This window comes from Alligator mississippiensis, chromosome 2, assembly GCF_030867095.1.
Source record: "Alligator mississippiensis isolate rAllMis1 chromosome 2, rAllMis1, whole genome shotgun sequence".
In the NCBI taxonomy this organism is placed as follows: domain Eukaryota; kingdom Metazoa; phylum Chordata; order Crocodylia; family Alligatoridae; genus Alligator; species Alligator mississippiensis.
Genome location: NC_081825.1, coordinates 216,150,972 through 216,176,441, shown reverse-complemented (window position 1 = coordinate 216,176,441; position 25,470 = coordinate 216,150,972). Strand labels below are relative to the sequence as shown.

Here is a 25,470-nt window from a genome sequence, read left to right as displayed (position 1 = left end):
CCAAATTTATTTTCCCTGCTGTAGTAATGGGAGGGGGACAAATTCCAGGCAAACCTCCAATAATTAGGGTTTATTACCTGGAAAATGATAACAAATTTATACATTTTCCATATATAGAATCTATTTACTTGGGGGTTCATTTAAATTTAGGGTCAGAATTGAGGGCTTAGAATCAAGTGAACATGATATATACATATTCCCCTCTTATTTAGAGGGGAAGAGAAAAGGATCTGTAGGATTTCCCCTTTATATTATCACAAAGTAACTTAACATATTTACTCCCCTTCTCCATGTTATCTCTTTTACTGCAGAATGACTTTTTTTCTCAGTGTAGCATTTAAGACTCCTGCCATGTTGTTCTGAAATGTAAGATTCACAAATAGCAAGTATGAAGGTAGCATATTTTAAAGACTTTAAAAGCAACAGTATCAGTTGTTTTAGCACAAACAGATTGAATTTGGCTTTAATCTTTTGATTTGATGATATACAAAAAACACCCCTGCCATCTCCTAATCACCTTTTTAAGAGGTAAAAGTTAGTGAGGGAAAATAAACACAACCCTCCATTCTATGAGGTAGTTGATTGAAAAAGGTAAACTTTAAGCAATAGAACTCTATTAAACTGTCTCTACCAATTAACATGCCTTTGAATTTAGGTTGTAATTGGCTCTTCAGCATTCTGATTGTGATGATACTTTGTATACATTTTACCAAATAGTGTTTGTGTGCCTGAAATTTTAAAGAGTGCATAAAATTGTCATGGATATTAGGGCTGTGTGAAGTTTCAGTCCTTGATTCGATTCGGTGGAGATTCAGCCTGACTCGGTGGCCGAATCTCTGAATCCAGATCAAATCAGAGGACCTTTTAATTTATCTGAATTGAATCGGAACTGTCCAAGTTGCTTCTGAGAGATCTGGCGATTCAGAGATGGACACAGCTTTAAATGTTTTTTTTTTCTACATACCTCTAGGTAACAGGTGACTCATCAATGCTGTGATGCTGGGGCACATGGAGTGTCCCACAGAAGCATGGGGGGGCTCCCCAGTGTGCTCGGCAGCAGACCCAGAAGTGGACCAGAAGCAGTTCTGGTCCACTTCTGGGTCTGCTAGGGAGCACGTGGGGGGGGCCCCTGCTGCGTCCCCTGGCTTGGTGACTGTTGCCTCCTGGGTCTGGGGGGGGCACCCAGGGTCTCCCCGTGGCCGATCACTGAGCTGGGGGGGGGGGGAGCATGGGGGTGGCCCCCAGCGCACACACCGGTGGACTTGGAAGTGAACTGGAAGTACTTCCAGTCCACTTCCAGGTTCGTTGCCAAGCACATGGAGGGCCCCCCCGAACTCCTGTAGGACGCTGCACCCACACCACCATTGCAGCGTTCACGAGCTATGCTGATACCTCGGGGTATGTAGAAAAAACATTTAAAGCTGTGTCTGTGACTGAATTGCCGATTCTCTGAATCGACATCGAATCTTCGGATTCGGATTTGGCTGAATTGAATCAGGGACTGTGATCCAAATCAACAAATCCTGCCCCTGATTCGGGCTGAATCCGAATCAAATAGGGCCCGCTTCACGCACCCCTAATGGATATCTGGTTCTAGCCTTGTTAGTGGCTGGTAGGATTCCATACACAGAGGATGTTGATAGTATCATAGCTCTTATTAAAAAATGCATCCTCATTTGTATCTTGGGTTCATTTTGATGTTAGTAGAACAGTATGTTAACAAACATAAACAGGTTTACCTGGTTCTGAAGGAATTTATATTAGAAATAAATAATACTTTAAATATAAGGAGTCAGTTGTCTGACTTCTCTCTCAAAACCAAGTATTTAAGATTAGTCCAGCTATGAATGTGCCTATTACATTTATGCAGGTGGATTTTAATGTGCAACTCTCTAAAGAGCAAGAGGTTGAGAATACTAGCAGTTTGAAGGAGTAGGAGGATGAGTGGAGGTGGCTGCAGACTGCAGAAATTATAGCTATAGCAACAGTGTTTTTTCTTTTTCTTTTCCTCCTCCTTTTAATACTTTTTAAATATTCTCTTCATGTGCTGGAAAAAAAATGCTATCCGTGAACCAAATTAAATAATGGGGAATCTTACTAAATTTGTTTACCTTAAATGAAGTACTTCAGTATTAAAATCTTACATGCATCTCTAATTTTGCAGTTAGTTGTTACAGTATATGCAACTCTTGTAAAAAACCAAAAAAAACCCAGCACAAAACATTGCAATTATATACTCAAATTCTCAAAACATAGATTTTCAGTTAGAATAATCAGCCTCGTGAATTATCCTGGCTGGTTCAACATTTAATAATACTGACTTAGTGATATTTCCAAAATAAACCTTAACTCTGACCCAAAGAATTCACTCTTAACATGTAGATCAACTTACTATAGTGACACATAATAATAGAGTGCAAAATATAAATCACTAATTGTGAATGTTGAAAGCTAAAGCTCTTAGAATCTGTACATGGGAAATGAAAACAATATGACTGGTGTCGTTCTCAAAACCATTTTTCTAAAAAAAGAAAGAAAGAAAGAAATGTTATGCAGTAATGCCTGCTGATGTGTATTGTGTGGGAAATCAAAATCTGATCTAGACATTGCCAAAAGTTGTCTTTCTCAACTTCTCACTACAAAGAAAATAAGATTTCAACAAAACCAGATCTAGATAGATTCCTTATTTTGGAGTATGCTTTAACCTGGGTTAAAATTACAGTGTGAATAGAACTTGCATTGTTGGATTTTCTGAAATAAGTGTGCACACAGGGAGTTTTGTGTTATAATTGTACTGTAGTATACCAGTTATTATTTGTGTGTGTGTGTTTGTGGATGAGTCCTCCAAGGAGACAGGGAAAGTAATTTAGAATTACCCAGAGTCAGCACTGGTTCTCAGTATGACTAAGGGGGCTGGAGAGTATGCTCCAGCCTAAAAGCAGCCACTGATAAGAGTTCCTTTGTGAACCTCAGATGATTTCCCTACCCCTCGGTGATCATGCTTTGTATTCATAGCAATTTTACTAGGAAACCTTAGAATGGGTCAGTACTGGAAAAAGAATGTTTTCTTCAAATTGTATAAAGGCACTACACCATGTTACAAATTGCTATTCTTTCCCTGGGTAAAAGGATTTGGAATAAAAACTAATAATTTTTGCACTTTTAAATATAATAGAATAACTTGGAGGTAGGATGACATACTAGAAAGAGTAGGCCACTACAGTTTTATTTGAGGTGTTGCATCTTTAGATAGCCATGTATGTTATCTCTTGGCTGGCATATTTCAGGCATGAAGAAGTACCATAGTTAGAATCCTAATTTGTCATTTTTTTTACAAGTTCTGATAATTTTTCCAAACAAAATTACTATTCTAAATCTAGCAAAATAGAAAAAGCCTCTTCTAAAGGAAGGGGGGGGGAACAATAGGTATCCTTATTCTCTCCCCCCCCCCCCCCCATGTGGTTACTGCAGAAGGAAAATCTGTTTTTTGCTTTGTTTTCTGTTTAAATATCTTTCTAGAACACTGTTTTGCATGTGGTAAAGGATCATACACTCTTGTAACATGCATTTTGTGCAGGCTTAGAAACTATAATATAAAAGCTGACTCTTCTTGGTTTGGAGCTGATGTCTGCAGTAGTTTCTTTTAAAAGTTTCATCTTTTTTTTCTTACCTATCTGTTTAAAATAATTGAAAATTATAACAAAGAGCAGTGACAAATAGGCTGATTAGGAAAGCCTGCAAAAAGCAAGTGCATATGACTTAAATGAGGACATACTGGTATAAGTGTAATCTAGTATACCGATGAGTGATGTCATGAGTAAGTGCATCCAATTTGTAATCCTCAGTTCCCTTACTCCTCCTCACACAGCAGTAGAAGAGAAAATATAAGAAAAGCACTCTTGCATTCTTAAATCCCTTCCTTTAAAATTGAAGATTTAATATAGTTCCAAACAAATTACTTTTTATCAAGTAGAGAGAGACTTTAATCTTTCAGTAGTTACCAAACCTGGTGCATCCCAGTCCAAGAGCATCAGAAATGGGACATAATTTAACTGGATTGTTAGGAAACTTCCTAAGATTGTTTTTCATTGTAACTGCTGGATCTGAGTGTGAGTTGTCTGGTTTGGTTTGGTTTTAAGACACAGCACTTTTAAAGTGGGGGGAGGGGTGGGGGGAGGGAAAGAATGTAGCTCTGAGTTCTGCAAATTGTAGACCTGCATACATGGGTAATGTAGGATGGAGTGAACTGAGATGCACATGATGAGCCAAATGCTGATGGTCCTCCAGTCTCTACCTAAAGGGAATTTCACTGCATTGAGACCCAACTGTAACTTCCTGAGCCAGATGCATCATCCCTTCAGTTTGCTTTCATAGCTGCCTCATTGCTAGAGTCTTGAAAGAAGTGGAAGGACTGGTTCAGAGACACAAGTCATCTTTGAAGATGGCTGTGGCCTCCTTTGGACAGGTAAAGTTCTGGAAGTTAACTCCCTTGTTAATTTCTGATGGGGAGGGAGCCAGCACTATCATCTGCATCAGCACACATCCTTTCCAAAGCAGTGCTTATGTATTTTAGGAAGTTTAGGACTTATCTATGCAATGGTTTTAAAGTGTAAGGATGGGCGGGCAAGCAGGACGCTACCTAATAATGGTGGGTGTATTCCATGCCCATTTTTTTCCCACCTCCTCTTCCTGCAACTTTCTGGCTCCAGGTCTGATTGGAGAGCAGTGGTGGCACAAAAACGTATGTGAGTGAAACGTATTCTGGTAACTGTAGTTCTGGACCAGGAGTCGAATTTTCTGCTGTTGCGGGGAGATGTCACCCCATTTTTTGCCACCAAAACAGGTGGGCTTTTCAGCTGCTTGACATGGGTTCCTGCAGTGAAAAGAAAAAAAAAAAAAAGAGAAATGAGTGAACTCCTAGCTCCTGTGCACTGCCAGCTGCCAAGCCTCCAGAGCCAAAAAATGTACAGGAGAGAGAGAGCTGCGTTGGCCACAAGTTCTGGCCAGTTATGAATCTGCTAAAGCACACAAAAGTTGTTTCCTGTCTACAGCAAAGACCAAGGACTCCAAAATCTACTGAAGTATACTTCTGCCTGAGCTACTGATTACCTTGATAGTCTTCTTCTAAGTGCTTGTTACTTTTGAAAAAAGGATTTAGGCAATGCAAGGTCTAAGCAGCTAAGTGCCTTTTAATATCTGTCTTGTGTGCTGTTACACAGCTCTTATTTGATTCTCATTCCCCTGATGCTCCTCCAGAAACTTGTCTGTCTGTAGTTATTTTTTTCTCTTTTTAACCTGATGACTACAATAACTGCACCTTTATTCAGGCTTTTGGGGGCAAGAATCCAGAATGAAAAATTCCCTTCATTACTCTTCCTTAAAGGCAAAAGGCTCATTTTCATGAACATCCCTCTTCCAAAAGTATCATTGGTTCTTTAAAAAACAAACAAACAAAAAAAACACCAATCCCCCCCCCCAACTAATTAGAAAAAGGAACTAATTAACATGAAAAGAAAAACCGCTCATTTTACCAGACAAGCTTAAATTACTTTAGTATTTCAGATGAACATAGAAATTGCTTTACAGGCTTAAACTAGTGGGTTATCTATGTCAAGATCCTGGCTTGGATCTATATCATCTTCATATATCAGAGGAAGATGCAAGGAACTACAGGTTGGATGAATGGACTCTAAGGTAGATAAAAAACTGATTGGATTATTGGGCCCAGAGGGTGGTAGTAGTAAATGGCTTGATTGTCTAGTTGGCAGATTGTATCAAGTATAGTACTCCAGGGGTCAGTTCTGGGACTAGTTTTGTTCAATATTTTCATCAAAGACCTGGAAAACAGGATAGAGTGCACCCACAGCAAGTTTTTAGATGACACCAAGCTGGAGGGAGTAGTGGATATGCTGGAGGGTAGCGGTAGGATTCAGAGACCTTGACAATTCAAAGATTGGACCAAAAGAAATCACATGAGGTTCAATAAGCACAAGTGCAAAGTCCTGAACTTAGGACAGAACAATCCCATGCACTTCTACAGGCTGGGGACTGGCTGGCTGAGCAGCAGTTCTGCAGAAAAGGAACTGGGGGTTACAGTAGATGGCAAGCTAAATACGAGCCAACAGTGTGCCCTAGTTGCAAAAAGGCTAATGGCGTACTGGGCTTCATTAGTAACAGTGTTGCCAGTAGATTCAGGGAAGTGATTCTTCCCCTTTATTGAGCACTGGTAAGGCCACATCTGGAGTACTGTGTTCAGTTTTGTGCCCCCCCCCCTTACAGAAAAGGATGTAGATAAATGGGAGAGAGTTCAGCGGACGAAAATGAAAATGGTTAGGGGGCTGGGGCACATAGCTTGTGAGGAGAGGCTGAGAGAACTGGGCTTATTTAGTTTGGAGAAAAGAAGACTGAGGCAGCCTTCAACTACCTGAAGGGTGGTTCCAAAGAAGATGGAGCTAGACTATTCTCAGTTGTGCCAGATGATGGAAAAAGGAGCAATGGTCTCAGGTTGCAGCAAGGGAAGTTTAGGTTAGATATTAGGAAAAACTCTTATGGGGAGAGTGGTAAAGTGTTGGAACAGGTTACCCAGAGAGGTTGTGCAATCTCCATCCTTGGAGGTTTGTAAGACCCAGCTAAACAAGCCTTGGCTGGGATGATATAGTTGGGGATGGTCCTGCTTTGAGTAGGGATGACCTCCTGAGATCCCTTCCAACCCTAATTTTCTATGATTCTATGAACTGTTATATACATCTATGGACTAGCCCCATTACGTGAAACTCTTCCTTTTCCCAGAAAGCTTGTTTCTATCCTGACAATATTGGATAATATAGTCAAACAGTGTAAAGGGTCCTGAAGTTATTATTGTATCCTCCTGGGATACCTATCTTATGTGAAGGGGTACAATGTGGACCAGCCATAGGCAGATCTAGAATTTTGAAGAGGGCGAGGTGCCTCATCACATAAAAACAACACTTATTTTTCTCCAATTAAAAATAAGCTAGATGCTTTACTAATGCATTAGGGGCCTAAAGATGCTTTGATTCAATTTAAGATTGAAGCAACAATATATAACTTTATTGGAATGAGTTAATAACAATCTTCAGGGCTGTGAAATAGAAGCCGCTCAGCACTAGAAATGCTGCTAGGTGTGCCAATTCTACAGCCCCAGAAACTATCACAGGAAGCAAGGGGGAGTTTCCACTTTTATAGAGCTTTGGGTCACAAGCCAATGGGCCAAAGGGAGGAAACAGGTAAAAGGTAAAGAATACTCGGTACCTTAATTTTCACTCAACACCTCTGGAGGTGTTCCCAAACAGACCTTTAGTCCCTAGAGCGGGATTTCTCAACTGGTGGGGCATGAAGGTCCTCCAGGTGGGACTTGGGTTGCGGTGTCGAAAACAGAAGTGCCACGGCGGGATGTCCGGTTTCAGTTTTGTGTGCTTCAATCAGCCGCTGGGGGATTCCTCCCTCCCTCCCCCCACCCCCCTGCTGTTCAAATGACCTCTGGGGGACTTCCCCCTGTCAACCACGGGACCAGGATTTTGACCTTTATATAAGCGGGACATAAGGTGCAAAAGGTTGAGAACTGCTGCTGTAGAGCACTCAAACAACAACTTGCTGCTGCCCCCAAATCTGTGTCAAACTCCTTCAGTTCACGGTCCTAGCTGACCGAACCAGTGAAATCTCCAGCTCCACTATGCACCCCTCTGTTTAGGGCTCGACAGGTTCCATCAAGCACACTGCTGTCTCTTTCCTTACACCAGCCTCAAGCTTCCCTTCCCTTTTTCTCTTGCCTCCCTGCCCCTGGAGGTTTCTGGGAGCTGTAGTCCAAATTAAGGTGGCACAATTCTGCAGACTGCTTCCTGGTTCCTCCTGCTGTTACATGCATTACATTCACATTATACAGAAATCAAATCACCAGTGCATACACCAAAATCTGCCCCTGGGGACCAGCCCCTGGAAAAGGATGTAATATACTGTTTGTCAATTGATTACACAGAAATAAAATGTTTGATATCAGAATTCTGGCCTGGTGTATATTCCTGGCTTTAGATATGGCTAAAGCAGAAGTTAAAACAATCCAAAACAAATATTTGATGGATTCTTTGTGAAAAGTCAAGCAACTAAGTATCTAATACTTGAATGGGACAGATCAGAGTAATTTTTTTTTTTTTATATTCTCATGCCTGCAACATGTATGGGAAGTGCTTTCCTGCTTCTCATGAATGAATATTGAACAAGACTTCACAATAATGGTTATGAAGTAAGCAGATGTACTAGCAGGGTTTAGTGAAGGGGGGACTTGAACTTTTCCCATGAAAATTCTTCAGTGACTAGTGGAAGGCACACTGAGATGGGGCCCATTTGGGCTTAAAGTTAATCTCCCAGAAAAACCAAAGTGATTATAAAAAAGTAGGAGTGTGCCTGTCCATGGGGTCAGGGAATTGAGAATGCTTATTCAGGTCCTGCTGGTTGCATGGAACTTTGCTTATGACAAGCCCATCACTATCTATGGATAATGCCTGTGTAGCACACTTGACATTTTCATATTAAGACTCAAATTAATAAATAAGGATTGAGACCAAATTTTCAAAATGCTGATCATGCCTCACAAATTGACAATGTTTAGCCATTATTTTTATTAACCTAAGAATAATTATTCCTTTACTTATTAATAATCTTTTGTTCTCTTGCAGTGAGGGGTTAAAAGTAGGGCTCTGCAAAATTTCACCAGCTGTTTCGTTTCAATGCTGTTTCGAGCTCGAAACAGCGAAATCAAAATGAAATTAAGGGCTTTGAAACAGCCTCAAAATGAAATAAGGGCAGTCAGAAATGTTTTGAAATATTTCAAGTTTCAAAGCTGAAACAAGGCTTGCTTGCAGGGAAATAGAAAGTAAGGAGAGGGAGGGGAAAGAGGAGGGAAGGGGCTGCTCTGATATGGACTGTGACCGTTTGGCTGCCTGAGATTCTGCTGGTCCTACTGTGCTGCTTACTAAGTTATTACCTGTTGTCATTTAAAGTGGTGGAGTGGATAAGGCTTTAGGGGTGGAGGCGGCCTCATTGTGGCACACTACCATGTTATGTAGAGGCCCCATGTGCCAGTGAGGGCGCACCTTACACACACACACACACACACACACACACACAGTCACACAGTCACACTTGTCACAAGTTTTGCTTGTCAGCATCTTTGGGTGCAGTTTCCAGGAAACCCCTGCACTGATCTCCTTGAATCTTGGCAGGAGTCTTGCCCTCAGAAGGGGCTACCATCTCTGCTATTTTCATCCAAATCTGCCAAAAAATGACAAAGTTATAAGCAGTTTCATGCTTCCTCATTATAGCCTATGGGCGAAACATCAAAACGGCAAAATGGTTTCGACCAAAAAAAAGGAACAGTGCTTTCGAAATTAAAGAAATTCGAAACAAAACATCGTCCCGTCAAAACGGAAGTCTAAATGAAGTGGTGCTGTTTTGCACCTAGTCTCCAAGTTATCTTGGCTCCTCAGGCCGGTGAGTTTTCTTTTTACTAGAAAGGTTAAAACAACTTTTTGGAGTTCACTGTAGGCGATATGCTTCCCCTACAATTCATCAGTAATTCCAAGTGACAAAATATGATTCCAGCACAGTTGGTGCTTAGTCTGTCGCAATAACATTTCACACGCACATTGATTTAAGGGGCTTGCTAACACCTCTGTGAAAATAGGCAACTGTTATTACCCTTACCTGTATAACAGAGAGACTTTAAAATTCCCTTTATTTGCCCAAAATACACAGTACGTTGGTGTTGAAACCAGAGTCAGACTAACTGAGCATGTCTACACAAGACATTAACTACATAGTTGATTAATTATCTGCACAGTAAACGTTGCACGGCTACGTGTGGCCCTATTAAGCCGGAGTAAACTAATTTACTCCGCAGCAGGATAGTACTTGTATTTATTCTGCTATTGAGTAAAAAAAACTCTGCACCAGTGCACATATAGATGCTGCTCTAGCTGGCTGAGACATGAGGGTACTTCAGTGCAGGGCTCCCTGCTGCCTAGCCCTCCAATAAAACACCCTCATGCCCCAGCCAGCCACTTCACAGCTTGTTGAGCCGGGGGGAGCAGCCCTGGGCAGGCAGGCTGACTCTCAGGCCTCCTGCAAACTGGGGCTGAGCCAACCAGATTTAACATACTGCAATCCCAAGTGCACGTGTAAACATGTGCCCAGAAGCAATAAACTCAGGTGCAATAAGCGCTAGAATTTATTTCGGTGCATTAATATGCACATGTAGACATGCCCACTGAGTTTTTACTTAGTCACATACTTAATCCACTACCCTCTGAGGTAAATGTTTAATCGCTGATATCCATATCTGTACAACAGAAAATAATAATAAAAAAATACGCATTCCATAGAGGAGGGTTTTATTAATTGCTGGTGTTTTGTCACTACCTCCTTTTCAACCTATATGTTTGGTTGGTTGGTTCCCTCTAGCTAGGGTGACCATAAATCCCAGTTTGGCTGGGACAGTCCAGGATTTCAAAGGCCAGTCCCAGCCATTGGGTGAAAATGAAAATGGGAGTCCTGGAATTGCAGGGGTGTGGGGCACAGTCTAGAGGTGAGGTGGAGTGGCATGGTGCACCAGGCAGGTGTGTGGGCTGGCACACTGCTGCCCACATACCTGGTGTGCCATGCGCCTCTGCCTACACCTTGGCCTGCAGAGGAGGTGAGGGGGTAGTGTCCCACATTGCCCAAGGTCCCATATAGTCACCCTAAATATAATCCTATAAAGCAGAAAGCAACAGTACGTGGGGGTGGGGGAAGGAGGGAGCCAACATTTCATTTTAAATACACTGCTTCCAGATTTCTGATTTTGGATTTGTTTGCAGGGACTGGAGATTCCTTTGAAACTTTTTTTGCTTCTTTTTAGTGCAGCTTTCTAAACCTGCCAGCCCACTTCTATACAGCTTTTTGCCTTTCCCATTTGATGAACAATGTTCAGTCTACATTTCTATAAAAGGTGGCTTATATCTGAATTTCAGTAGGCTAACTTCCTGCATCATTTGAGTTTTGTTGATTCATCTCTACCCCAGTGCGTGCTGTGGTATTTCTAAGAGCAGAAAATGAAAATCTGTGCGCTGCAAGAGAAAGTAAAAAAAATAAATAAAAAAAAAATATATATATGAGTCTCAAAATCAAAAGAACCTGAATCCATGCCTCACTCTGAGCCTGCAGATCTCAACTGATGGCAAAGCCTACTCTAAAATTTCTAGTTTCAACGCATGCTGACTTGTTTAGATTGTTTTCTCTCTTATCTAAGGATAATCTAAATACATTTCTATTATGGTTGGAGTATTGTTAAAGACTGTTTGGGTAAGCATTACACTTCAGCTGCTGGAATTGCGATTCCATCAGCTGAAATGCTCTATGAACAAGCATTTACATCACTTCAACTGTATAAAAAATGGCTGATGTGATGGAAAATTGGAAATCTCCACTGCATCTGACAAGTTTGAAGTGCTAATTGATTGGGGTTCAAGCACTGGAGTGAATGGATTCACACAACCCCAATCAATTCAGAATGCAGGGATGCCGTCTAGCATCCCAGCATGCTCTGCTCCTGGTAAAGCCCAGCCTTTCTACAGCCCAGAGACTGAAGAGCTGTCAGATTGCCCTACCCAGTGCTCATGGGGGACAGCCATCTGCCAGCACTGGCCCCTGGCTCCAGTGTTTCCTAGCTCCCTTAAACCCCTCTTCCCCTGTGCCTCTATAACCTGCCCTTATTGCCCCAGAGAGACCCATGGCTACCCCTTTTTTTGCTTGGACACAGTTTAATCTGCTCTCCACTGTTACTGGAGTCACCTCTCTGCTTCCTGCATGGACCCTATCTGACCCTTCAGACTGCATCTGTGCAGAGGGTAGAGGCAGGAGCAGGGTTTCATAGGGTACCAGCGAACTGGCTCCAGTGTGTGCCCTGGGCTGCTGTCACCTGAATACAGACAGGATCCAGAAAAACGCACTGGGATATATGCTCTGAGTCCCCCTGGCTGGGTGCCTTTTAGCTTTGCAGGTCATCTGTGGAGCATGCAGATGGCCCTTTCTGCTTTTGTACAGATTCAGCTTGCACATGCAACTTCAGCTGGTTGATTTGAATATTTGTACCTACCCTTTCAGATCCCACTGATTATTTTTTTTTATGATGAATATTTGATTAGTAATAAATATTTATTGTTTTCCTCTTACATCCATCTGTACAAAGACTTTTCAATAATAAAGATAGGCTTAATATAGTTGACTTGCTGTATTGACCTATACCTCTTCCATTTTAGTCACCAGTCTGCTTGCTAATTTAGGTATTTTAATGAGTCATAAACTTTGCATTATAGCACCAAAGAAAAATGATTTTTTTTAAATTTGTTGTCATTTAGTTTTGTCCCTTGATGTATTTTTAGTACCAAAAATATATCAAGTTTTAAAAAATCAGCTTTTTGCTTCTTTAGATATAATGTAATAAAAAAAAATGTGCTCTTGGAAAGCAATGTTGCTATTAAAACTGCAGCCTGGGGTTAAATACAATCCATTCCCTTGTGTAATACTGGATGTTATTACATAGAGGATATATATTAAACTTATATAGTTCACTTTATTTAGCTATTTTCATATATTTCCTGTCAATTTACAGTTTTACATATTTAACATAAATACATGGTATAGTCAGATTTTTTTCAAGGAGTCTGCATTGTAGATCAGAGGCAACATTCTTTTAATAAACAAATATATTAGATGTATTGATCTCATAAAGGAAATGCATTAAAGGTAACTTTATGTACTGACTTGGTTTATCCCGTGGGTCTCTGGTTGCATGTGCAAATTACTGGATCCTAGTAAAGAACATCCCACTAATCACACTGAGAGTACTTGTTATCTGGAGGAAATATTGAGGGGAAGATACCCCTGTACGCATGCATTCACACACATGCATATGCACATACAGGATCAAAAGAAATTCTTTCCAGGCAGGCAGTCTGTTGTCTATTTGTGATTTTTCAATTTCTCTTCCTTTTAGGACCCAACAAAAAAGCTCCAATTAGATAGATCAATCATGAGGTCTCCACTGACCTCGAAATGTAAAAGCAAATAATTAGCAACCTGATGTTTTCAGACAATGAAAAATATATTCTGCATTCTGAATGCCCAGTAATAATTGTGGTTCCCTAGCTCTATTGTTTGATTCTTCTATCCCTATTGCATATATCATTCCAGTGACCTCTCCCAGGGGCCATTTACCTCATAAATTATGTTTCTACTGCTCTTGTTTGTTGCACAAATATTGATCCAAACCTGGTAACATGGAAACATTCAAGTATTTGTAAGGTGAATTCATTTCTTTCTCTGTTTTGTCTTGTCACATAACTATTCCCTTAGGATTCAGTGTCTCATTTTACATCTAATTATGAAGTACATAAGGCACTATATAAAAACCCACATCACCTTCTTTACAAATTTGTCTTCTCTCACCTAAGATGTAGACACAAGATATGCATGCAGTTGGCATTGTGTATGCACCTTGGAATTCTGAAGCACAAGATTTTGCAAATTATACTTTCAGCAAACTGAAACAATGCATATATATTGTATTGACTGAAGCCCGCTTTGAAGAGTAGTCTTTTGTTTGTTTGTCATCCACTCAATTGACCTGTAAACTTAAGGAAAATTTATAACAAATCATTTTACTATTATAAATTAGAATTTCAAAACCTTGTTTTATTCTGCTTCAGGTAAATATTGAATAAAATTGCCTTTTTAAAAAGTACAGAGGTGTAGGTTATAGCTGTGTTGGTCTAAGGACATGGGCAAACAAGGTTCTTTGGGTAAATCTCGTATCTTAGCTGCAGATGCTTCCTCAGCCTGATGAAGGGTATTTAAACCCAAAAGCTTGGAACAATTCTTCTTAGCAACTATTTGAATTGGTCTAATAAAAGATATGAAATTTACCCAAATACACTTTTTGAAAAGACAAGTTTATACTTAGGATAGTGTAATCTGGTCTGAGGCTCAACAGCTTCAATGGTAGAATTGACTGGGGAGCCATGTTACGGGTTCAGGAACCTCCTTCAGCAGTGCAGTAGCAAAGCGGGGGTGAGCAGGGCAACCTCCTTGGGCACCAAAGCGAAGGGGCGCCAACAGGTGCTGCCTGCCCAGGGCAGGGCATGGGATGAAACTGCAAGTGGCTCATTTGGGAGGGTGCAGGGACGGGGAGAGGGCGCCTCCCACTTCTGCATGCACTCCTGGACAAGCATGGAGGGGGCGGGGTGCATGCCCCCTGGATCTGTGCGTGCAGCGAGGGTGGGCTGCTACTGCAGGCCTTGTCCCGGGTGCCAGATTTCCTTGCCACAGTACTGCCCTGCAGCTAAATTGATCACATCTTTCATGGAAGCTGCTTGTGAGCTTAATTGCTATAAAAAATGCACAGCGTTCTAAAATGACAACGAAGTCTTGAGCTTGCAAGTTCTGAAAGAATGGTCTATGGTCCACCCCCATGACTGCAGACAGTTAGCATGTGCTTCATTTTTAATTCTCAAAGGCAATTTAAAAAAGATGGTTTTTCCAAAAGAACTTTATCCAGTTTTTATGTTCTTGGAGAATAGCATCACCTTGTTGCCGCCTTAACTTCAGTCTCATCATTCATCCAGGTCTTCACAGACTGAAGGGGTAAAAGGGTGTGCTCTCCATTCAGATTCTTAGGAGCAGTCAAAGTATTCTTTCTCTTCATTTAGGAAGTAGAAATAAATAATATTACATTGGCATAAGCAAGATTTTCTTCTGCAAAAGTTGAATGTTCTATCTGGCTGTAAGCCTACAACTAGCTTTCATCCAAAGCAGAATAGCCAGCATTTGCTTTCAGATATTACTTTAAATCCAACTTCTATCTCTGTATAACAGTTTCAGCTTAGTAGAGTTTAAAACACAACCTGTCTTATGCCTGGGGTCTCCTGAAAAATGCAAATCCTGAGGCGAGTGCCAAATTCTTAAAACAGTCCTTAAAATCTGACAGTTTTCTTCTCCTTCCACTCAAGAATTATCTCCACTTCTCTTCTATCCATATAATCTTTACCAGCCACTAGCAGGCTAGATGCTTTAAGGACAGCAGCACTCAAGAGAATTAGGTCATTTCTTTAAGTATTCTCACTTTTCACTTTCCTCTTTTAAGGCCAGGCTGAATTGTGGCTGATTTGCCTCTCACCCTGGTTATGTTGTCTTAACATTGGTGCACCTGAGTAATAACTCTGTCCTGGTTATACGTGAAATGGTAGAGAGGTTTTGGCCAGGTCAGCTTTTTTGTTAGTGTCTAAAGCCCTTAGCTAATTTCCACTATTGTTCTGACACCATTGGCATAACAAGCAAACTCAGGTGGGGAAGAATGGCAGCTGGGAAGTCCTAAACAGTCACCAGTGCTGCTGCTGCTGTTGCCACTGTGGGTTCTGCCCACCTCACAGCCAGGGACTATTTTGAAGTTCCTGGCCTGGGTAAAAGGTGGGGCTGTTCCTGCTGTAGGTCATGGACTCTGTGCTGTTCTGATGCTCCCTCCCAATTTGGTGCTTGGGGCAGGTGCCCCTCATGCCCACTTCTAGTTATGCTGATTCCCAACATTTATGTACATAAAACAGGAGAGGACAGGAATGAGTTCATGAGAAATCCACTTTAAGAACACTCTTCAAATAGGAGCAATTGCTCATCATGACTCTCTAGTTCAGGGGCAGGCAATTATTTTGGGCAGAGGGCCACTTAGCCAGTTTTGGCAGGCTGTCAAGGGTCGCATGGGTAGCCCCGCCCCATCCCAGAGCCAGCACCAGTGGGGTCCAGAGCAGGGCGCAGGCTGGCAGGGGTCTGTGGAGCTGGGCTGGGCTGCACCAGCAGGGAAGGGGGAGCTGGCCCAGCTCCATAGAGCCCCTGGCAGCTGGGACCCTGTGCTCCTGCCACCCTGCTCTGGGCCCCACCGGCACTGGTCCTGGGACACCGACGCAGGCCCTGTGCTCCCACTGGCTCTCCGCCTGCTCACACCCAGTGCCCCCCAGCCCTGCAGTACAGGTGGGGGTCAGAGCACAGCCCCGACCCCCTGCTTAGCAATAGGGAAGAAGTTGGTGCTGCGCATGGGGAAATGTAGTGCCTCACTTGCCCCATGGCTGGCACCCCACACTGCAGGCGCTCGTAGCCCATGCGGGGCTGCCTGGATCAGGCACAGGCAGCCTCATGCAGGCTGCAGGTGGTTGCAGCGCAGGGTGCTGGCCATGAGGCGGGTGAGAGGCCACTTTTCCCTGCACTCAGCACCACCTTGTAACCCAGCCCCACTGCCAGCCTGGCAGCGGGGCTGGGTTACAAGGTGGTGCTGAGCATGGGGGGGGAGGGGGGCAGAAGAAAGCAGCCCCTCCCTGCCCCATGCTCGGTGCCCTGCACTGCAGCCACTCTCAGCCAGCCTGGGGCTGCCTGTGCCTGCTCTGGACAGCCCCGTGTGGGCTGCAAGCGCCTGCAGCATGGGGCGCTGGCCATGGGGCGGCTGGGGGGCTGTTTTTCTCCGTCCAGGGAAGGAGTCCAGGGAAAAGATGAGTGCAGGGCGGGGAAGCGGCCTCTCCTCTGCCCCACACCTGGTGCCCCACGCTGCAGGCACTTGCAGCCCATGTGGGGCTGTCCGGAGCAGGCACAGGCAGCCCCACGCAGGCTGCAAGCAGCTGCAGCACGGGGCAGAGCGGGGAGGGGCCGCTTCCCCCACCTGCGCTTCTTCCTTGCTCGGGGTCCCCCCCACACTTACCTGAGCTTTCCGTGCCAGGGCAGCCACGTGCCCCCAACCCAGAAACCCCGGTTGGGGCTTCCAGCTGGGGTGCAGGGCCGGGCGGGCCTCGCTGTTGTTGGAGTCCGCTGGGCTTCCCCTGGGTCCTACTGCCCTTGGTTCCTGTCATTTTTGTAGTATAAATTCTTAGCGAAGGGTCCCCCTCCCTCCTCACCCTGCCAAAGTCATAGCTTTTGACTTACTGTTCTTGTATCTGTCAGCTCAGGGCTGAACTGCATTGGACCAAGCTTACTGCATTCTGTTGCTCATTACGTGTTTTTTATATAGACATAATATACATTCTCTTTCCTGCAAAAGTCTAACAACTGATATTTATGAAATGAAGCATTTCAGTAGTAAAGATTTTCTGCAAGTGCTCAGTGTGGACAAGCAATTCATTTTGAAGTGCCTAACATCCAGGGTACGAATATGCTCTACAGAGGATGATAGGGAATAAACCAAACAAAAAAAAAATACTATTTAAAAAAAATATTTAAAGTCTATTTTTCTCCAGCTTTTGAAGTAGTGTAGTCACTGTTGGTTCCCAATATTTTACCAGCACAGAATTTATAACTTTTAGGCAGTATCTAATATCTTCAAGTTAAAATTCTCAGTTTATTGTTGATTTTTATAACAATAAAAAACTGAGAAGAAAAGGGTTTAAGTTGGGGACTGCTCAGATTGTATTAGCATGGAAATGAGGTTAGAAAGGTAAAAAGAAGGTAAGGAGAAAGTGTCCTTTTATAAAAGAAGCATTTTAAAAAATTGCATCTTTTTTTTGCCACTCCTACGTTGGTTTCTATGGAGACAGAAGCAGAAACTGGGCCATCAGCAACCAAGAATCCATTTACACTTTAAATTTACTGCTTGAGCAGCCATGCATTTATCTTTCCAAATTAAATCATGATAGAGTAATAAGTGCTAAATAAATTGGGGGAAAATGAAAAATCCAAATAATAAAGTTATGTAGCTTCCTGAAGAAACATATACTGTGAAAGGGTGCTGTGCTGTGACAGATCTTATATGCAGATAAAAAAAGGATCTTCAAATGTCAGGAAGGTCAAAAAGTGTATTAAGAATAAATATATTTATTTATAGCACTAAAAGCACACTTTTGGTTATAAATAAATTAATGCATTGTATCTACTTATATTTTAGCTACCTAGTTTTCAGTACATTTATTACTTAACCATTTCTATCTGTATGCTATTTTTAGGATGGGAGGGGACTGAACATGGCAAATGGGCAAGCCAGTTGCACTTTCTTTTTTATCTAGTTCACATAAGGCTGCAATGTTGGTTAGTTATCCCTTGGTCAAATAAAAATAAAAAATAAAAAAAATTAAAGTGTGGCAGGGCCTGTTTGGTAGCATACGTTGTTATTGAGGTTGGTTAATGCTTCCCATCTTGAAGATTCCATTTTCAGTGCTGTCCAACTTCTAAGTGACTTGCGGGTGAACACCCCAGAGGCCACATCAGTTGGGGGCCATGCACCCAAGGGCCCACCAGGGCAAGGCATAGATCTTTCGAGGCTGGGTCTGGGAGGCAAAAGGGAAGAGAGGCCTAGTACTAGCTGGACAGGGAGACTGAAACAAGGAAATAGGATAAACAGAAAATATAATGTGGGGGTGGGGGATAGGAAGGGGAGCTAAAGTGCAGTGTGGAATATTGGAGAAGACTTGGAGTAACTGAGACTAGGCATTCAAAGAGGGAGACATGGGTCTGGGATTCAGCAGGAAGGAAGTGAAAAGATGGATTAGATGAGGAGCCAGAATAAAAGGAAGTGGGCAAAAAAACGGACTAGATGTGAGGAGGAGGGGTGATGGCTAGAAAATAGGATTTAGAGGCTTGCTTTTGGGAACTGGCTTGTAGGTAAAGTAGATATTGTATTAGAACAATGGTCTAGGGTAACAGCAAGGGTTAATTAATTTCTAAAAGCCTGTTTGTGGCAAAGTCTCCTTCAAGGCTCACTGTGTCTGACACAGGCAAGCAGACACACAGGCTGGGAAATTGACATGTATCACACTGTTCCATAACAGAGATAAGGGACTCTGCAGCATTGGCCAGGTCACAGTGCCCAGCTACAGAGCCCTTGGGATTTCTGGTTTTGGTACATGGACCAAATTAGAAGAAACTGGTAAAGCCCAAATTAGCATGTGTGCATGTGATGGGTTTGTGAAACAAAGGAATATTCTGACAGGACAGAACGTGGACAGTATAATGACCACAAGGAGACCAAACATCAATGCCCAAGAGTGAAGAGTCATCAGAAGGGGGGAAAGAATACAAAAGGAAGGATTTTAAAGCACCAAAGGGTCCCCAGGAGGGAAACCAGAGGCCACCGTGGACAGAGGGCATACCACCAGACCATTTCACCCACCTCGCTGGGGAGGAGGGTGGGTCTCGGCTTTTACCCTCCAGGCTGCTGGCATTTGGCATTCAAGAGAGAAGTGAAGCTTGCATACTGGCCTGTCGTACCTTGACTCTGTGCAGCTCTAGGACTGGTAGATATAGAATTGTTTCCATTATTCTTATCTGCTATCACTGTGTATCAATAAAATTTGCCTATTATCAAATGGAGAGGTTGTGGTTGGTCTGAGGATTTGGGTCCACCCAGAACAAGGTATGTGGGTTATAAATCCAGTGCCAGCAAGATGGAAGACCAGATTGGGTCTTGAACGGCAAACCTGATGGGGCAGGGACCAGATGCTAGTCCAATTCAGTCAGTATAAAGGTGTGGAAAATAGAACTGAGATGATGCTAGGGTAAAGACGAGATAAGAAGAGGAGGGGTGTATGTCCATAAACAATAGAGAGCATTCCCAACCAGAACCTGGAATGATCTGGTTCTGGTTGGGAGAACCAGAACCAGATTCAGGAGCCTCACGATATCTGTTGTCTGCAAATTTTTGAAGCCCATTGACAATTTCATGTCTTATCCCCTTCTAGTGCTAGACTAAATGAGGGATAGTAACCTATTGCTATTGACAGTTACTCTATTAGCCCAAATAGCCAGTGTCTCTTCAGTGAAATGAAAGGTGACCCATGTGGATCTCAATATAATATCACAAATGGATTTTCAGCTTATTCTTTTTTTTTTAAACTAGGAAATTAAACATTGCATTAAATAATTTGATGAAAAAATGTAAAAATGCTATGTGTAAGTAGGAAGAAAAGGAGATGGTGGGAGGGGGGAATAGCAGTTTTTTAATTTTTGAAAGTCTGTCTTACACAAGGAGAATAGTTGTCCTTCTTTCAAACACAGGGCAGTGGGGTTTTAACTGCAGCAAAGCAACTTTCGATTAAAACTCAGGGAAAAACTTTCTTACTGTCATAATACTAGGATAATGGCTCAGACTTGTCAGCAACCCCTCAATATGAGGATGACAGAAATCCAGTAAATAGAGAAGTCAATGGTAAGTCCAGAGATGGCTAATGAGGCTGATCAGAGATCTGTATGTTCAGCTGCAGATGTGGCAAATAGTTCCAGGAGGAAGGAGTGAATTTGGGTCACAGCTCTGTCCCTTTGTCCCTCTCATCAATCCACCTCCATAGTGAGGCAGATTTTTATCAGAATGATTGATACCTTGTCGTATATTACAGCACCATTATGGATGATTCAGTGCTTGAATCTCCCAGGTACTGATATTAATATCACATTTCTTCAGGTGTCCTGGCATCTCTTCGTTTGCCCAGTTAGTTGAGAGTATAGGACCTGTTTCTGGAGCCAGTTGCTAGGCATTGTTATGACATGTCTTGTCCAATGGAGCTGGTGCCATATAAAAATGACTTCAATGCTGGTAGCGTTTGCTTAAGCAATTCTGGTGTTTGTTTCTCTGTCCTTGTAATTAACATGAAAAATTTGCCAAAAACATCACTGATGGTAATATTCCAAAGCTTTCAGGTGTTTCCAATATATCCTCCAAGATGCACACCCACACAACAGGGTAGATAGCCTGGTAGATGAGCAGTTTGGTTTGGGTCCTGATGTCATGATAACTGAAGATATGATTTTGGAGATGTCCCGCCCTGGCAGACATCCAAAGTCATCATTGGCATACTTTATCCACTGTTGAATACAGTTGTTTATGTTCATTTTTGGGGGAAGGTGGCTGCCTAGGTAGGGGAAATGCTCAACATTCTCCCATTATTGCCTCCTAATTGTAATGTGTGTAGGAGAAGCTGGTTGGTTTGGGGTGCATTGGTAAAGTATTGTGGTTTTCATGAAGTTGACAATGAGCCCAAGCATTTTATATGCTTAGCAGAAGCAATCAAGAGTGACCTAGAGCTCTTCAACTGAATGGGCACATATGACACGATTGTCAGCATACTGAGGATCAGAAATTGAGGTGTTGGTTATCTTGGTTTTGGAACTTAACCAGTTGACGATTAAAGATATTCCTGTCTATTGATATTCCTTGTACTGGACACTGACTCCAGATGGAAGTCTATCAACAATAAAATGTGCAATAACTGCAATATAGATGGTAAAGAGTGCTGGCAAAATCATGAATCCTTGCTTGACTCCGTTTTAATAGTGCAGGGATCCATTTCTGAGCTATTGGTTAGGATGGTTCCTGTCATGTCTTGAAGTTTGAGGTTAACACATTTTGGAGAGTGTCCAAATCTTATCAAGGCGTTCCACAGGTCCTCTCTGTTGATTGAATCAAGGCCTTAGGTCAGTGAAGCCCATGTAAAGATCTTTTTGTTGCTCTGGGCACTTCTCCTGAAGGTATCTAGTGGGAAAAATCATATCTACTGTACCTCTGAATGGCCTGAAACCACAATGGGACTCGCATAGAATCTCCCCAATGAGGAGAGTAAGTCTATTGAGGAGAACACAGGCAAGGTTCTTCCCAGCTATGGACAGGAGTACAATACAACAATAATATCTGTAATCCAATTGATTGATTTCCTTTCTTGAATATGGTAATGATTTTGGCATCTCTCAAGTCTCTAGGAATCTGTTCACAATGTCAGATTTTCATAATAACAATGTGTAGTTGGTGAGAGTTCCAACTTATAAAGTTCAACTAGTATTCTATCAGGACCACACAATTTGTTCTTCATCTGTTTAATGGATTTCAAGACATCTTGGTAAGTTGACCTTAACATGGTGTTGTGGAAGGTTTTTGATGGTATTATCTTCAACATTAGGATATCAGTTAAGGAGCTCTTAAAAATGCTTTTTCCACCATGCATTGATGGTGGAGCTGTCTTTAAAGAGTATTGTTCCACCCTTGTTCATCAGAGGGATGGCTGCTTGTTTGCTTGGCCCATACATACATAGCTTTGGTACCTTTGAAGAAACTACACATCACAACTGTTGGCAAACTTTTGAATCTCTTTTGCTTTGTTCTTTCACACTCAAATTTCCCTTTGGGTCTATGCTTTAACATGGCAAGAAATTATTTGCTTCTGTTTGGAGTTGATGTCATTCTGCTAGGCTTTGAAGGCTTTCCTTTTCTGTTTATGAACCAGTTCTAATATTTCTTTATAAAGAAGCCTAGAGATTCTTCACACACCTCATGGATGCCCTTCTTGAGGCTCTCCCAGTGATCAATGTTGTCAAGATCATCAGGGAGATCAACAAATTTCTCACTGAGGTACTGGTAAGGGTGATTGTTTTAGCAGGGTCTTTCAAGCACTCAGTATTGAACCTTCTTCCTTCATTGTTTTTTCTGCTTCTTGTGTTTGTCATTTTGGGGTGATGCAGTTGGCTGTGACGGAATGTATCAAATGATGATCCATCCTGTGGTTGTCTGCACTGGTCATAGTTCTGGTGATATGGATTGAACAACAGTCCCGGTTATGCATTGTGATCAGGCTAAAGAAACCACAGAACCTCCTTCACCAGACGTTTTCAAAGAAGAATCTGGTTAAGCAATTGATATATCCTGGGGAATTGCACAATTTTGCACATAAAACGTATAAGTGTGAATAATTGCATAATTTTGTATTATACAAGTCCTGGGCAGGTTCTATGCCTCCACCTCCATAGCACTCCTGGCAGTCCAGCTGGGAGCCCCATGTGGAGGCACCAAATGTGTTGGTGAATGACTGGACAACTGGTGAGGGGGGAGGGGAAGTAGCCATGGGGTATGTGGGTGTGTGTGGGGTTTGTAGGTGGGTGTGGGCCCCTTGCTAAATGCCCCACCCATGACTTTCAGTCCCCACTGCCAGCAGCGCCAGACCCTTGGGGCGCTCATGGTTGTAGCTGATAGAGCACCCTGGTGGTGCGTGGCTCCAGCTGAGTCCCGGGGCCTGTACATGGTGGGACAGACCAGCCCAGGCCAGCTCACTGGCACATGCCTTCAGACCAGACCAGACTGGCTCTGCCAGCATGTGGGGCTTGCGGCATTACAGGCAGGAGCTTCATGCCATCAGCCCAGGCCAGGCTGGGTTGGCTCCAGTGGCAAGTCATGTGGAGGGATGGAGCCCACCCGGCCCAATGGTGTGCAGCTCCCAGTCCATGTGCCATTGAGCCAGGGGTGATTGGTGCCTCTGCTGGAGTGCTGGAAGCCCTACATGGAGGCACAGAGCCAGTCTGTTGGCCTGTGACTCCTGTCTGCAGTGCCGCAAGTCCCACGTACTGGCATGGAGCCAGTCTGGTTCAAAGGCGCACACCAGTGGACCAGGCTGGGACAGCTCCATGCTGCCATGTGCAGCACCTGGGACTCAGCACATAATTTTCAATTTTTCTGCGCATAATTCCCCAGGGTGTGATTTGATAGGCATGGTATAGGAATAAGTGCATCCTATATTCATGCAGGCACTGGAACTAGATGACCTTATGATTCAGAGTGCCTGACTTGAGACCTTCTGATGTGTTACGTAGAATTACTGAACATTAATTGTAACCGATATCATTAAGAATTGTGCTTTCAAAGTATGAAGGATGTCTTATGATTCTGTAATTACTCTAAAAATTGGCTCTCTTTATTTTAGTTTGGGCACAAAAGATTTGTGGCTACCTTTGGACTTTAAATTCTGGGAGGAGGACCCCATGCCAGCTAACAGAAAATGATGAAGAGAGAAGAATATCTAATTTTCCTTCTCTTTTGCAAACTTAGGCCTCAGTTAAGCATGGGTCTTTCCTGTGTAAGAAGCTCTCCTGGACTTGGACACCAGAGTTGTCCTTTTAGAGCACTCACCCTTTTCTTATCTCATCCTCCAGTGCCAGCTGGGGAACCCCTAGAAAAAGCTCCCTCTGTTCCCTTTCCCCCCTCTCATTCTGAAAACAGAATCAGGCTGGCAGGTAGGCAGACACAAGTTACAGATGATGCTCTGTTTTGAAATGTCTTCATCTGACCCTCAAACTGTCTGCAGCCACGCACTTGTGTTTGATCATGGCTATAGACCACTTTCTATGGCAAGATCAGGTAAAAATTGGCACTTCTGTTTGCACCCTTGTTGTATGTGTATATATGAATCGTAGATTCTTATCAGTCATATATAGTAGATATACTGTTTGTGCATATTCTGTTACTAAGTGCAACAATTCTTGCTTCTTGTTTTTAATTCTACTCTAATCCAAATATTTTGTTGTTTGCTTCCCCTTCCCCCTAGCCCCTTGATTGGTCTATTTTAATGACAGGCCTTACCCTCCACTGAAATATTTAAAATTCAAAAATAGGCACACTTAGTTGACATTTATTGCTGACAAATACTTTGTAGTGTGTTGGGGCATTTTCAGAAGTGTCTGAATGTTAGGAATGAGAAGTCCAGTTCATATTTAATAGAAATTGTGGTAGTGTTTGGTCACTTTGTCTGGTCATTGTTGAGTGTCAGTTGCTCTTGGCCTGTCATTCGCTTTCCTCTGTTTAGCCCCTTTTGGAATTCCATGCTTCTTTGGTCTTAATTAACCTAAAATCTTTGTTTTTTGCTACTTTGTTCATACTCTTTTTCTAGGTCACTAATAAATATATTTAAGGCCAGCAGTCCCATTATAGAACCCTGGGACATCAAAATCTTTCAGTCCCTTTTGAAGGCTGAAAAGTGTGACTCATTCCTTTTTGTTTTTTCTCTCATCTGCTTTATAATCTCTAAAAGTACTGTGCCTCTCACCTTATAAATTAGTCTTATTAGCCACTTGTGAGGGATTTAATGATTTTGGGAGTCCAAATAAACTGTCAAGCAGCTTTCTTTTTGTCAGCTACTTTTCTGGCCAACTCAAAGAATTGTGGTACAGTAACACAGTTTTCCTTTATCATGCCTTGCCATGTAGTTTTCAGGTACCTATAAATTTGTTGTTAATTTGTTTTAATGACCTTTCATGTTTAGATAAATGTTATTAGACTGTAGGGGTGTGTGAATTCAATTCAGATTCAATTTGGCCCGAACCAGGAACAGTAATTTGATTAGTTGATTCAGATCACTGTCCCTGATTCAATTCAGCCAAATCCAAATCTGAAGACTTGATGCTGATTCAGAGAATCAGTGATTCGGACATAGACACAGCTTTAAAAGTTTTTTCTACATACCTTGAGGTAGCAGATATGGCTTGTGATCGCTGCAATGCTGGGGCACATGGAGCATCCCACAGGAGTGTGGGGGGCCATCCACATGCTGGGCAGTGAACCTAGAAGTGGACCAGAAGTACTTCCATTTTGGGATCTGCCAGGGAGCATGCTGGGGTACCCCCCTGTACCCCCCCAGCTCAGCA

General features: G+C 42.6%; 1 protein-coding gene and 2 long non-coding RNA genes across 10 annotated transcripts in view; 1 reads left to right on the top strand and 2 right to left on the bottom strand.

Moving 5' to 3' along the window:
- The window catches only part of SHANK2 (SH3 and multiple ankyrin repeat domains 2), a 703,363-nt gene that overhangs the window by 523,823 nt on the left and 154,070 nt on the right, over nt 1-25,470 (top strand). The window lies entirely within an intron of this gene.
- LOC109280523 (uncharacterized) overlaps nt 3,473-25,470 on the bottom strand; it is a 57,330-nt gene continuing 35,332 nt past the window's right edge. The window contains exon 3 of the long non-coding RNA XR_002086882.2: nt 3,473-4,873. This is a non-coding gene — a long non-coding RNA (uncharacterized LOC109280523). The remainder of the gene's footprint in view (nt 4,874-25,470) is intronic.
- On the bottom strand, nt 12,606-16,930 carry LOC132248730 (uncharacterized). Its single transcript, XR_009460082.1, has 2 exons — nt 16,790-16,930; nt 12,606-14,749 (listed from the first exon to the last, which is right to left on the bottom strand). It is a non-coding gene; the product is annotated as an uncharacterized LOC132248730 (long non-coding RNA).